Source organism: Dendrobates tinctorius, unplaced genomic scaffold (genome assembly GCF_039654945.1).
Source record: "Dendrobates tinctorius isolate UK_male_01 unplaced genomic scaffold, ASM3965494v1 ptg000026l, whole genome shotgun sequence".
Lineage (NCBI taxonomy): Eukaryota > Metazoa > Chordata > Amphibia > Anura > Dendrobatidae > Dendrobates > Dendrobates tinctorius.
Window position 1 is genome coordinate 10,923,700 of NW_027361694.1, and position 12,396 is coordinate 10,936,095.

Below are 12,396 nucleotides of genomic sequence, written 5' to 3' on the forward strand. Positions count from 1 at the left end.
TTGACCCCCACAGTCCCCAGACCTGAACCCAATTGAACACTTGTGGATAGAGATTAAGAAAAAGCTGAATACATACCCAAGGGAGCTAACTTTGGTAATGTGTACCAATGTGAACCAACTTTAGGAATGTGTAGAAGAAAATACTAACAAAATAATAAAAATTTAAATTTTAGATTTTTAGGAGCAAAACAATGCAGTGAAATAACAAGAATCTGCATAAATAATTGTGCTAAATAGTTGCTTGACAGTGTATGTAACATATGAATATATATACAAACTAAAGTAAAACAAAAAAAGAACCTATTAAGTTTTAAAGTCCAGTCTATCAAAATATAAACTTAACACTAAAAGCCATAACAAGAAAAAAAAAATCAAAATACCATAGTTATAGTTTTAATTCCCCACTCCTCCCTAAAAATGCAATAAAAGAGAACAAAGTGTACTCCTTATTGTTAGCAATAAAACCATCATCTTGCCACACAAAATATAGCCACTACACAGTCAATTGATGGAAAAATAAAGACATTAAGGGCCTTGGAAGATGGCGATAGGTACCCAAATTTTGGGGGGACAAAGTACTGAATATTTTTTCACAATCTAAATGAAAAAAAAGGGTATGCAAGTTTGGTATGACTTTAAAACTACACCTTGTTCTGTAAGAGAAAAAACTCATATGTCTATGCCAACTGAAAGATCAAAAAGTGATGACTCTTGCAAGGAAAGGGAAAATTACAAATGTAAAAATGAAAATTGAATCCTTAAAAGGATTCTGTCAGCAAGATTTCATCACTTCTTAACTGTTTATACATTATGTACCTGTAGATATTTCAAAGACTAGTCCAGCAATACCTTTACATGGCCAGTTGTTTCCTCCATTGCCAAGAAATTAGTGTTTGAACTGATGTGAAAATTAAGCTAAAGATCTATTTGTAGATCTGAAACCTCTGTCACTCCAGCTCTATTCCCCATTCAGATCCTCCTTTTATGCTTTGAATGACAGCCCTTTTGTCTGAAGTCACACGGCTTATAGGCTTCAGATCTACTATAGCCATTTGCATATCAGTTCAAACGCTGATTTCTCAGTAACGTAGGAATTAAATGATCATGTAAAAATATTTCTGGACTTCTCTTTGAAAGAGCCACATGCACATATGAATACTTTGGGGTGTGAAATCATGCTGACAGATTTCATCTAACAAGTTAATATTCTATATGTGCCCCTTTTGTCTCCAAAATATTTCAGAGCCATAAAATCATATTTTTGTTATATCTGGCACCAAAACAGTAGCCACAGATCCTTTTAAATTTATCGAGCAATGAATCAATTACTGAGTTGTATATTGTTGTGTTAATAAAATCGCTGTTTTATCAGCAGGAGATTATCACTACAGGACTAGGTGTCTTGTGCTTTCTGGTTAACTACTCCGTGTAATCACAACCCCACCACAGATTGACAGTCTACTGTAAATGGATAGAATATACAGAAAGCTGCCAATCAGTGGTGTGGGGGAGGATATAAAGAGCTCAGCATTCAGAGCACGGCTACATGTGCAGCAGAAAAAACTGTGATTGTATCATGGTGACAGCAATCAGTCCAGTACGTGATCCATTTCTAGAATCAGGGTCTCTGCCACTATATTATGCTGCTCTCAGATTACATAGCAAAAACCTGGTGCCACTGTATGATTGTCTTTCTGTGTGTGTGTGTGTGTACTTCCCCCCCCCCTTGAGACTGGAGCTCCGTGTGGCACATAGGATCTTCAGTCTCAGAGTTAGCAGATGCAGTGTCTGATGGCCCACACCTCCCTTCTGCTATCTGTTGTATCGGGAGGGCACCTGTGTTGTCATGTGTGGGGAGTGATTCACTTTCTTCTCCCGGTGACATAACTGTCTCTTTAGAGAGAGTCCCCTGTGGAACTAGGGACACTTCATTGTCTGGATCTGGCACTGGGCCAGCGGGTGACGATGAACTGAGAGGTGGGTGAGAAAAAAGAAGAAGAAGAAGAAAGGGTGAAGGAGATGGTGAAGACAAGGAGGAGGGAAGAGGAGATGGGTGCAGTGGATGAGAGGGATGAGAGGTGGGCGTTGGTGATGAAGATGGAAAGGGAGGAGAGGTAGGAGAGAGAAAAAGGAGGAGGAGGAGGAGAAGGGATAGGAGGAGAGATAGGCGGAGGTGAAGAAGATAGAGGAGGGAGAGATGGTGAGGGAGGATGAGGTATAGGAGGAGAAATAGATGAGAGAGGGGAGGAGGTTGTGAAAATAGCGGAGATAGAGAGAGGAGGGAGATGGGAGGAGGGAAGAGTGAGGAGAGAGAAGATGGGGGGCGGACTGCTCCCCCCCTGCCGTCACGGAAGGCATTCTTCGACCTGTGGTCCTCCTCAGACGGCACAGATTACTATGAAAACACTTTTTCCTACACGTAAAACAAAAAAAACAATCCTGTTTTGTTCACACTATCTGCTATCATTTTCTGCGCTGTTAAATGCTCTGTCACTTTAAGAAATGCAGACTGCAATTGAGCTCAACTAGCTACTTCCCTTTTTTCCTTTCAATACATTATGCCATGCTAGAGCATACGGAGCTGCCCGTAGAAACCGACATGCTTAACTTTCTGAATAACACCTACTGTGTCTGTTCCAAAAACTTCAAAAAAAAAGTGATTAAACCTTTTAACACCTTGCAACCCCTTTTAACCTGCTTAACCCTCCGTCAGGCGCAATAGATCTGACAGGCACACAGTAATTAGTTTCACTTCTCTCTCCTTGCCCACTTATCAGAAAACCCCACCCCTCCTAGTTATCTCCTGACTCTACAGGCTCTGTGAAACCTGATATCACAGTGACTCAGCAGACCTTCTAGTGAGCAGATATCAACACTTTGGCTTCTCAGGCACATTGCGCCTGATTTCAACACAAATTGAAAGGTTAGTATTTTCTTTTTTATTCATCACGATTGTGTATTTAGCTTGTTTTATGAAGGATTAATGCTAAGTTAGTGTACATAAGTACTGTTTTCTTAGACAAAAGGAGGGTGGCTTCTAAGGCACATTGCGCCCTAACACATACTCTTTCTCTCTTGCTTCAGATTTTCTGCTGCAATGGCCAGAAAACAGTATGATTCATCTAAACCCCTTCATTTAGAAGAAATGAAGATTTTTTTGTTAGAAGTTGATGAGGAAGAACCAGCAGTAACTGAGGATTTAGAGGAATCTAGTGACATTTCATCTGAAGATGAGGTAGCAGAATGTAACACTGATTCTGGAACAGAGCAGGATGGTGATGACACTGATACAGAGGAAACAGACACAGATCTAGCTTATTATTTGGGCAAAGATAAAAATACAAAGGACGTCCCAAGGACGTTCCAGAACAAACACCGACTCTACCACCTTCTAAAAGACGCAGTTGTACTACCTGCTCATTTGTATCTGGTTTCAGAAGGCTTTCTAAATATGACTGCAAAATATGTAAAGAATCAATCTGCCTTTCCCATGCAACTTTCGTCTGCCAGCCTTGCTTTTCTAAGTGTACCTGTGCTGCTTCTGCTGCAATTGAAACCACTGAAGATGAGTAGAAAATAATTAAGTAACATCTAAGTGCAATATCCTTTAAGTTTTTTTCCATAATTTTATATTTAAGCAATAGTTAAGTAAAGATAACTGGAGCCTATTTGGCGGTACTACCGAAAAGTGGTACTTTTAGTTTTAATAAGTTTATGGTTAATAAATGTTTTTTTTTGCATCTGATTTGGTGTAATCTCTTTTAATACATTCCTATGAAGGTCACTGACTACTTCTATAGTCCTGAAATTGAAATATGTAGCTACTATAGGTGGTTTTCTGACCTGTGCTTGTCAGGCACATTGCGCATGAACTGAGGAGAATCTATATTGCGCCTGACGGAGGGTTAAAAGGGAACAAAAAGAAAACAAGAATATGGAAAATCAAAAATTGGCAAGATAACACAGGAATTACCAAAGCAGGTAAAAATTCAAAATTCTTTTTTTAACACAAAACTGGAAGAAAGAAGTGAAAATTAAAACTTAAAAAAAACTGATAAAATATGTCACAAAAATGTGGAAGAAAAACTCAGAAGAAAAATTAAAAGAGATAAAAAAAGGAAAAGGTTTTTTTTTTTTTTCCTTAAAAAGATTTTTAAAGGATGAAACCCCCCAAAAAATTGATAAAATCAAAAAGTATATAGTATATAAAACATTAAACCAACAATAAAAGGGTTAATGTAGAATGTAGGCACCCAACTTCCTCTTTTTTCTGCCTGTGTCTTTCAGTGACATGAAGAGGAAAAAAAAACAAACATTGATATGCTCAAAAAGACCCAGCTTTCCCGAAAATTCTCATACTGCAGTAACAAAAGCCTCTACCAAAAATGCAAAATAAAAGATAAAATAGGGAAGAACAGAGTCCAAAATATAATCTGCTTCAGATCTTTGTGGAAACCTACAATAAATTCATTCACATATAGACGTCCGGGGAGAGAGATCGAAAGCCCTTCTGTGACACGTCAAACAGTTGCTGACAACCGGTAACTGCCAATCACCCATGGCGCTTTGGTTAGCACCGGGATGTATCATCCTCCGTCTGCTGGGAGACGGGAGCCGTGATATCCCATTAGATTATCACCCCTCCGTGTGCACCCGAGAACCGTGATAATCTCTCCAGTGATCAGTCTGTGATATCCCCCCAGTCTGCGCATCCGCGTGTGCGCGGGGACTGTGGCAGCCGAGGGATTCACCTGTGATGCCTCCCTTAAGCTGACACCTCCGTGTATGTGTGCGGGGACCGTGACAGCCGTGGGGTGGGATTCACCTGTGATACCTCCTTGAAGCTGACACCTCCGTGTGTGTGTGCGGGGACCGTGACAGCTTTTTCAGAGGAAACCACCTGTGATATCCCGTCTAAGTCAAAACCTCCGCATGGTGTGGGGACGTGATCTGACTTAGTCAGAGAGACTCAGTCTTGTTATCGGTGTCTCAGCAGCTACAAATCAAGTCACAGTCTCCACCAACTCTCTCACCCGAATCTCAGACACACAGGATCACAGTAGACACTTAGCTTATCCCAGGGTTTGGATTTTCTCGTGGACTTTTCAACACTACCTGGGTTTGGTGACCACACTGACCGGCTAGAGTTGCTGACCCGGACAGAGCACAGGGAACATTCAGGTAAGATAACTAGATTTTCTTACCTTACTTATGGAGTTGCGCAAATCTCCGTTCCCATGAGCCAAGACCTTGGCCGGCACCTCTGTCCTCTCCGGTCAGCAGGATCCCCGTGCGTTTTCGTCCACGGCCTCGCTGGGCGCCACCCAAATCAAAAATAAATCCACAACACAGATTACATTTAAATTGGTTAACATTTTTTGGGTCATTTTCTTAACACTGTAGGCTTAACTAAGTATCTATTTAATAAGTGTATGGACAGCATGGTGGCACAGTGGTTATCACTGCATTGTAGATTGTAAGCTCTTACGGGTAGGGTCATCATTATCTTTGCTTTAATTATTGCATTATCTTTAACGTTGTTACTTATGAAATACAGTATATATGAACTGTAGAAATGTAAAGCGCTGTGGAATATGTTGGGGCTATATAAACAAAGGCTTATTATTATTATTATTATTATTATTACAGCACTGGATTGAAATCCCACAAAGGACAACATTTGCAGGAGTTTGTATGTTCTCCCCGTGTTTGCTTGGGTTTCCTCTGGATTCTCCGGTTTCCTCCCAAACTCCAAAAGACAAACTGATAGGGAATTTAGATTGGGAGACCCAGAGGGGAAAGAGATGATAATGTCTGTAAAGCGCTGTGGAATTAATGGCGCTATATAAATGAGTAAAATAAATAAATAAGTGTATATTCACAAGGTTCAGTTTGTACAGCAGCTCTTTGCTTTGCAATATGTTGCCCTCATTTCATGGAAGCATGTGGGTTAGAGCATTTTAATTTAAATTAATAGTATACAATGAAATAAATAATTCTATGCCTCATGGGGAGCCAATTATATGATATGTCAGCATTATCAAAAGAATATGTGACAAAGCTCTAAATCTGGTCCCAGGGTGACCATTATTAACCTCTACACTAATCAGGTTTTTGAAGTTGGTTTAAGGTTGTTTAAAAAAACATTTAGATTGTTCTAAAATGGATTCTAGAATACAAAGCATGGAAATGCAGAACAACATACTGGAAAGTGCTAAAATCTACAGACAGTACACTTAGTTGTGCTAGAAATGTGCATCGTGGATTCATTGAATATTCCAATATGTTGAGTTTAGGGTTGATTGAATAGCTTCTGATAAGTACTTATCTGAATAGCTATAGCCCTTCCCGAATCGCTGCCTCGGTAATGTGGATACCTGGAGCACTCCCGATAATCAGCTGTTCAGCGGCGCAGCTGCATGTGTCACGGCTGAGTGACAGTCACAACACATGCATGGAGAGAGCCTGTGTTTTGTGACTGTCACACAGCCACGACACATGCAGCTGCGGCGCAGAACAATTGATAATCGGGAGCGCGCCAGGTATTCGGGTTCACAAGGCAGCAATTCGGTAAGCGCTATAGTTATTTGGATAAGGATTAAAGAAAAGTTGGCAGCACTACCAAAAGAAGCCATATGCAATAAAACCTGTTAAGGTGATGTCCAAACCTCCAAAATATAAAATCAGAAAAAAAAAACGAAAAAAAAACCCCAGAAAAAAATACATACATCAGACTTATCCAGGGCCCTACACACCTGACATATGCCAAAAGTTTATCTTTCAAGGTGACAATTTGTGGCCATACTTTGTCTTTCTCCTAAATAGGAAAGGACAATCAGCTGTGTAGTTATACAGGCGGATACAGTAAAAAGGAACATCACACAGTACATTTTTTCTCTAGTTTGAGTAAATGTATGACATATACTATTTTATGTTACCTCAGTGTTATATGTTTTATCCGGCAATTGCAGGTACAGTGGCATGTGAAAGTTTGGGGACCCCTGGTCAATATTACTGTTATTGTGAACAGCTAAAGGGAACCTGTCACCTGTTTTGGCCGATATAAGATGCGGCCACAGCCTTTCAAGGCTTATTTACAGCATTCTATAATGCTGTAGATAAGCTCCCGATCTGACGTGACAGATAAGAAAAACAACTTTTATTATACTCATTCGGGGGGGCAGTCCGGTGCGGTCCGCTCCGATGGGTGTCACAAGTCCGGGTATGGCGCCTCCCATCTTCTTGCGATGCCACCCTCCTGCTTTAGTTAATCGCTTCCCGGCATCATACTCCTGCGCAGGCGTACTTCTCTGCCCTGTTGAGGGCAGAGCAAAGTACTGCAGAGGAGGTAAGTTAACCATATGTAAAGACAATTTCATATGTAAAATGTGTTCCAGTAAAATAATCCATACATGACCTAACCTACTTCTTTTTTTTTCCCGAGAAATTTCAGTCCTTTTGCTGGCTCACCATCCCGGCATTTGACCGGCTTCTGACCATACTGGGAGCAGAGCTTACGTATATGGACACAGTGATGAGGAAGTCCATCTCTGCTGAGGAAAGGCGGTTCATCCCCTTGCGGTATTTTTTGGTTTGTATATCATAAGGACTCTTTCACACGTCAGTGTCTCCACTATGTGTGGTGACAGTTTTCACATGTCCTGGAGACACTGACACATGTAGACCCAGTCAAATGATTGAGTCTATGCACATGTCAGCGTGGTTTCATGGACCGTGTGTACGTGTGCCCAGTTTTTTTTTTTTAACAGCAGCACGGTCCACAAACCATCACTCGCACGTGACACACATTGGCGCCGCTGAAAAAGTGCCACAGTAAGCGCTCTTTCCCGGTGGCAGGTGCTGAAGATGCTTTCATTATTCTCCCCAGCTCAGCTGGTGATTGGCGAAATAGGTTATAATGAGAGACATCTTTTGCACCTGCTGCCGGTGAACAACGCTTGTAGCGCTTCTTCCACGGTGGCCATCCGTGTGTTAATAATGCGTCACATGTGCGTCACACAGTTGCTACATGTCTGGTGCATGTATTACACACCCGTACACACGGACACAGATATCTCTGGTAATGATTTTTCCATTACCGTTAATATCGTGACGTGTTAAAGGGAACCTGTCAGCATTTTTGGCCGCTGTAAGATGCGGACACCGGGCGTATCTACTGCATTGTATAAATCAATTCTTTAACCCCCCTGGTCCAACAAGCAAGCAAAAATAAATAACTTTTATTATATTTACGTGTAGGACCGTACAGTCGGATGGGTGTCGCAGGTCTGGGTCCGGTGCCTCCTATGTTCTTGTGATGCCACCCTCCTGCTTGCTTCATTGTTCTAATGTGCATGCGTATTTTCTGCCCTGCTGAGGAAAGAGCAAAGTACTGAGGTACGCATGCGAAGGGACTCTCTGACATTTCCTTGCGCATGCGCCATGCATGAATTTGCTCTACCCTTGAACAAGGAAGATAAGTACGGCTGCACAGTAGAGCAATGAACATGGCAGGAGGGCATCGGTGAGGCGCTGGAACCTGCAACACCCATCTGACTGGACCAGCCACCACAGGTAAGTTGGCCCAAAATTATTTTTGTTATCTTTCCTGTTGAACTGGGGACTTATCGACAGCATTCAAGAATGCTGTAGAAAAACCCTGAAAGGCGGTGGCCAAATCATATAGCAGCCCTAACTGCTGACAGCTTCCCTTGGGTGACATTTCTAATCATCTTTTCCTTTGCAGATTTCTGGCCACAGGAGAAAGCTATACATCTCTACACCTCCAATTTAGAGTTGGTAAATCCACCATCTCTCAAATTGTGAGGTTCAGTAACGTGATCTGGCAGAAGTTGCAGCCCATAGTGATGCCTTCCCCAACCGAGGAGACTTGGCTGCAGGTTGCAGCAGGCTTTCAGTCTGTGGCCAATTTCCCAAACTGCATAGGTGCAGTTGATGGTAAACATGTAAGAGTGCAGAAGCCACCACGATCTGGATCACACTTCTTTAATTATAAGAAGTATTTTTCTGTGGTCCTGATAGCGGTGGCTGATGCACATTACAAATTTGTTGCCATCGATGTTGGTGCCTATGGCAGTACTGGGGATTCTCGGGTGTTGCGAGTGTCACAGATTGGGCTGCAAATTCTTCAAGATTCTTCCAGCCCCACGACTTTTGCCGGGTTCCACACATCCAGTGCCCTTTGTGATGGTATCGGATCCGGTCTTTCCCTTAACGACCAACCTGCTGCGCCCATACCCACGAAGGGGACTGGATACCCGACGGAGGATTTTAAATTATTGGCTGAGTCGTGCACGCAGATATGTGGAATGCACCTTCGGAATCATGACTAATCAGTAGAGGATCTTTCACACACCCATCCAGTTGGATACAGACACCGTTGACCAGGGGCGGGCTGACTGGCAAGGAGTGGTGGCCCATCTTTTTGTTAAAGAGTCTAAGGTCTCACATACCATTCAGCATGAGCAGTGTGCATCCAATGTGCAACTGATAAGAAACCATTTCATACATACTAAACTTAAATTGTCTTAGTAGAGTTGATCGAATATTTCAAAATTCGGTTCCGATTGTGATCAGCGGCAAATACTGTATTTGCAATATTCGCTGAACACAGCCAAACGTCATTGGAGTCAATGGGAGTAGAAATGACCGAATATGTTGGTACTATTATGGCACGAATATGGCAAACTCAGATGCGGTGATCGATTCCGAACATATTTGCTCAACTCTACTACTTAGCAGCCTTACTGTAAAGTGTTACACACAATAAATGCAACCTGAGATGTCAGCCTTAACCTGCTTATGCTTATAATCACATGACTTCTTGCCGTAACACCCCAGTGTGTACAGTCACACATAATGTAAGATTGATATACATACAGTGGGGAAAAAAAGTATTTAGTCAGTCAGCAATAGTGCAAGTTCCACCACTTAAAAAGATGAGAGGCGTCTGTAATTTACATCATAGGTAGACCTCAACTATGGGAGACAAACTGAGAAAAAAAAATCCAGAAAATCACATTGTCTGTTTTTTTTTCATTTTATTTGCATATTATGGTGGAAAATAAGTATTTGGTCAGAAACAAGCAATCAAGATTTCTGGCTCTCACAGACCTGTAACTTCTTCTTTAAGAGTCTCCTCTTTCCTCCACTCATTACCTGTAGTAATGGCACCTGTTTAAACTTGTTATCAGTATAAAAAGACACCTGTGCACACCCTCAAACAGTCTGACTCCAAACTCCACTATGGTGAAGACCAAAGAGCTGTCAAAGGACACCAGAAACAAAATTGTAGCCCTGCACCAGGCTGGGAAGATTGAATCTGCAATAGCCAACCAGCTTGGAGTGAAGAAATCAACTGTGGGAGCAATAATTAGAAAATGGAAGACATACAAGACCACTGATAATCTCCCTCGATCTGGTGCTCCACGCAAAATCCCACCCCGTGGGGTCAGAATGATCACAAGAACGGTGAGCAAAAATCCCAGAACCACGCGGGGGGACCTAGTGAATGAACTGCAGAGAGCTGGGACCAATGTAACAAGGCCTACCATAAGTAACACACTACGCCACCATGGACTCAGATCCTGCAGTGCCAGATGTGTCCCACTGCTTAAGCCTGTACATGTCCGGGCCCGTCTGAAGTTTGCTAGAGAGCATTTGGATGATCCAGAGGAGTTTTGGGAGAATGTCCTATGGTCTGATGAAACCAAACTGGAACTGTTTGGTAGAAACGCAACTTGTCGTGTTTGGAGGAAAAAGAATACTGAGTTGCATCCATCAAACACCATACCTACTGTAAAGCATGGTGGTGGAAACATCATGCTTTGGGGCTGTTTCTCTGCAAAGGGGCCAGGACGACTGATCCGGGTACATGAAAGAATGAATGGGGCCATGTATCGTGAGATTTTGAGAGCAAACCTCCTTCCATCAGCAAGGGCATTGAAGATGAAACGTGGCTGGGTCTTTCAACATGACAATGATCCAAAGCACACCGCCAGGGCAATGAAGGAGTGGCTTCGTAAGAAGCATTTCAAGGTCCTGGAGTGGCCTAGCCAGTCTCCAGATCTCAACCCTATAGAAAACCTTTGGAGGGAGTTGAAAGTCCGTGTTGCCAAGCGAAAAGCCAAAAACATCACTGCTCTAGAGGAGATCTGCATGGAGGAATGGGCCAACGGCCAACATACCAACAACAGTGTGTGGCAACCTTGTGAAGACTTACAGAAAACGTTTGACCTCTGTCATTGCCAACAAAGGATATATCGCAAAGTATTGAGATGAAATTTTGTTTCTGACCAAATACTTATTTTCCACCATAATATGCAAATAAAATGAAAAAAAAACAGACAATGTGATTTTCTGGATTTTTTTTTCTCAGTTTGTCTCCCATAGTTGAGGTCTACCTATGATGTAAATTACAGACGCCTCTCATCTTTTTAAGTGGTGGAACTTGCACTATTGCTGACTGACTAAATACTTTTTTTCCCCACTGTACATGGCAAATGCCTAACAAACTTTAGTTATACTTGTGTACTGAATCCACTAATGCACTTAGGCCACAATTCATCAAAGTATTTTTGCTAGAATTCTGGCATAATACACTTAGAAAAGTCAGAAAATTTGTGAACATCTCAAAGTTGTTAAAAAAATGTTGTGGCTTTTGCTATTTTCACCCAGTCTTAGTTAGACACACCAAAGTAGGAAGAACATGGGCGGCAAGTGGTATGGCAAAGCCCGTCAACCAAATTCTTCCAAAGTTACAATACTTGAGTGGCCTAACTTAATCCAGAAATGTAGACTTTTGGCAAGGCGCACACCAGTGATAAGATGTGCCTGATGCATTACGTGATCAGTGCGCCTCTTAATGAATCTTACACCTGCACTGTCAACATTAGCGGGATGGTCCGGTACCTATAATGTCCTCTGTAAATTTCTATCCTTACACCCTAACCGCTATGTAATGAGCTTTATTACACAACACCCTACACTTCTCCCTACCTATCTAATCTCTAAGGCTGTGTACCCACGTAAGCGCTTTTCCCGGTAAAAACGCTTCAAAATCGCATACAAGAAGTATCCCATTCTTTTTAATGAATTCCGCAATTTTTGTGCACATGATTCGTTAATATCTGCGAAAAAATGCATCGCGGAAAAAAACGCAGCATGTTCATTAATTTTGGGGAAAAAAACGCATTTCCAAGTATATTCTATTAGCAGGAGGATGCTCCTGTAAAAAACGCAAACAAAAACACACAAAAATCACGCAAAAAACGCATAAAAAACGCACGTTTTTCCTGGGAAGAAGTCTGTTTTTTTCTGCATACGTGGGTACATAGCCTAAAAGTAGTTTTTTTACTCCATTTCTGGTGGTGTTTT

At 41.8% G+C, this 12,396-nt stretch overlaps 1 long non-coding RNA gene across 1 annotated transcript; it reads left to right on the plus strand.

The window, feature by feature from the left end:
• Positions 1–2,742: 2,742 nt before the first annotated feature.
• On the plus strand, positions 2,743–3,745 carry LOC141084645 (uncharacterized). The gene is made up of 2 exons (XR_012231070.1): positions 2,743–2,923; positions 3,085–3,745. It is a non-coding gene; the product is annotated as an uncharacterized lncRNA (long non-coding RNA).
• The last annotated feature ends 8,651 nt before the right edge of the window (positions 3,746–12,396 follow it).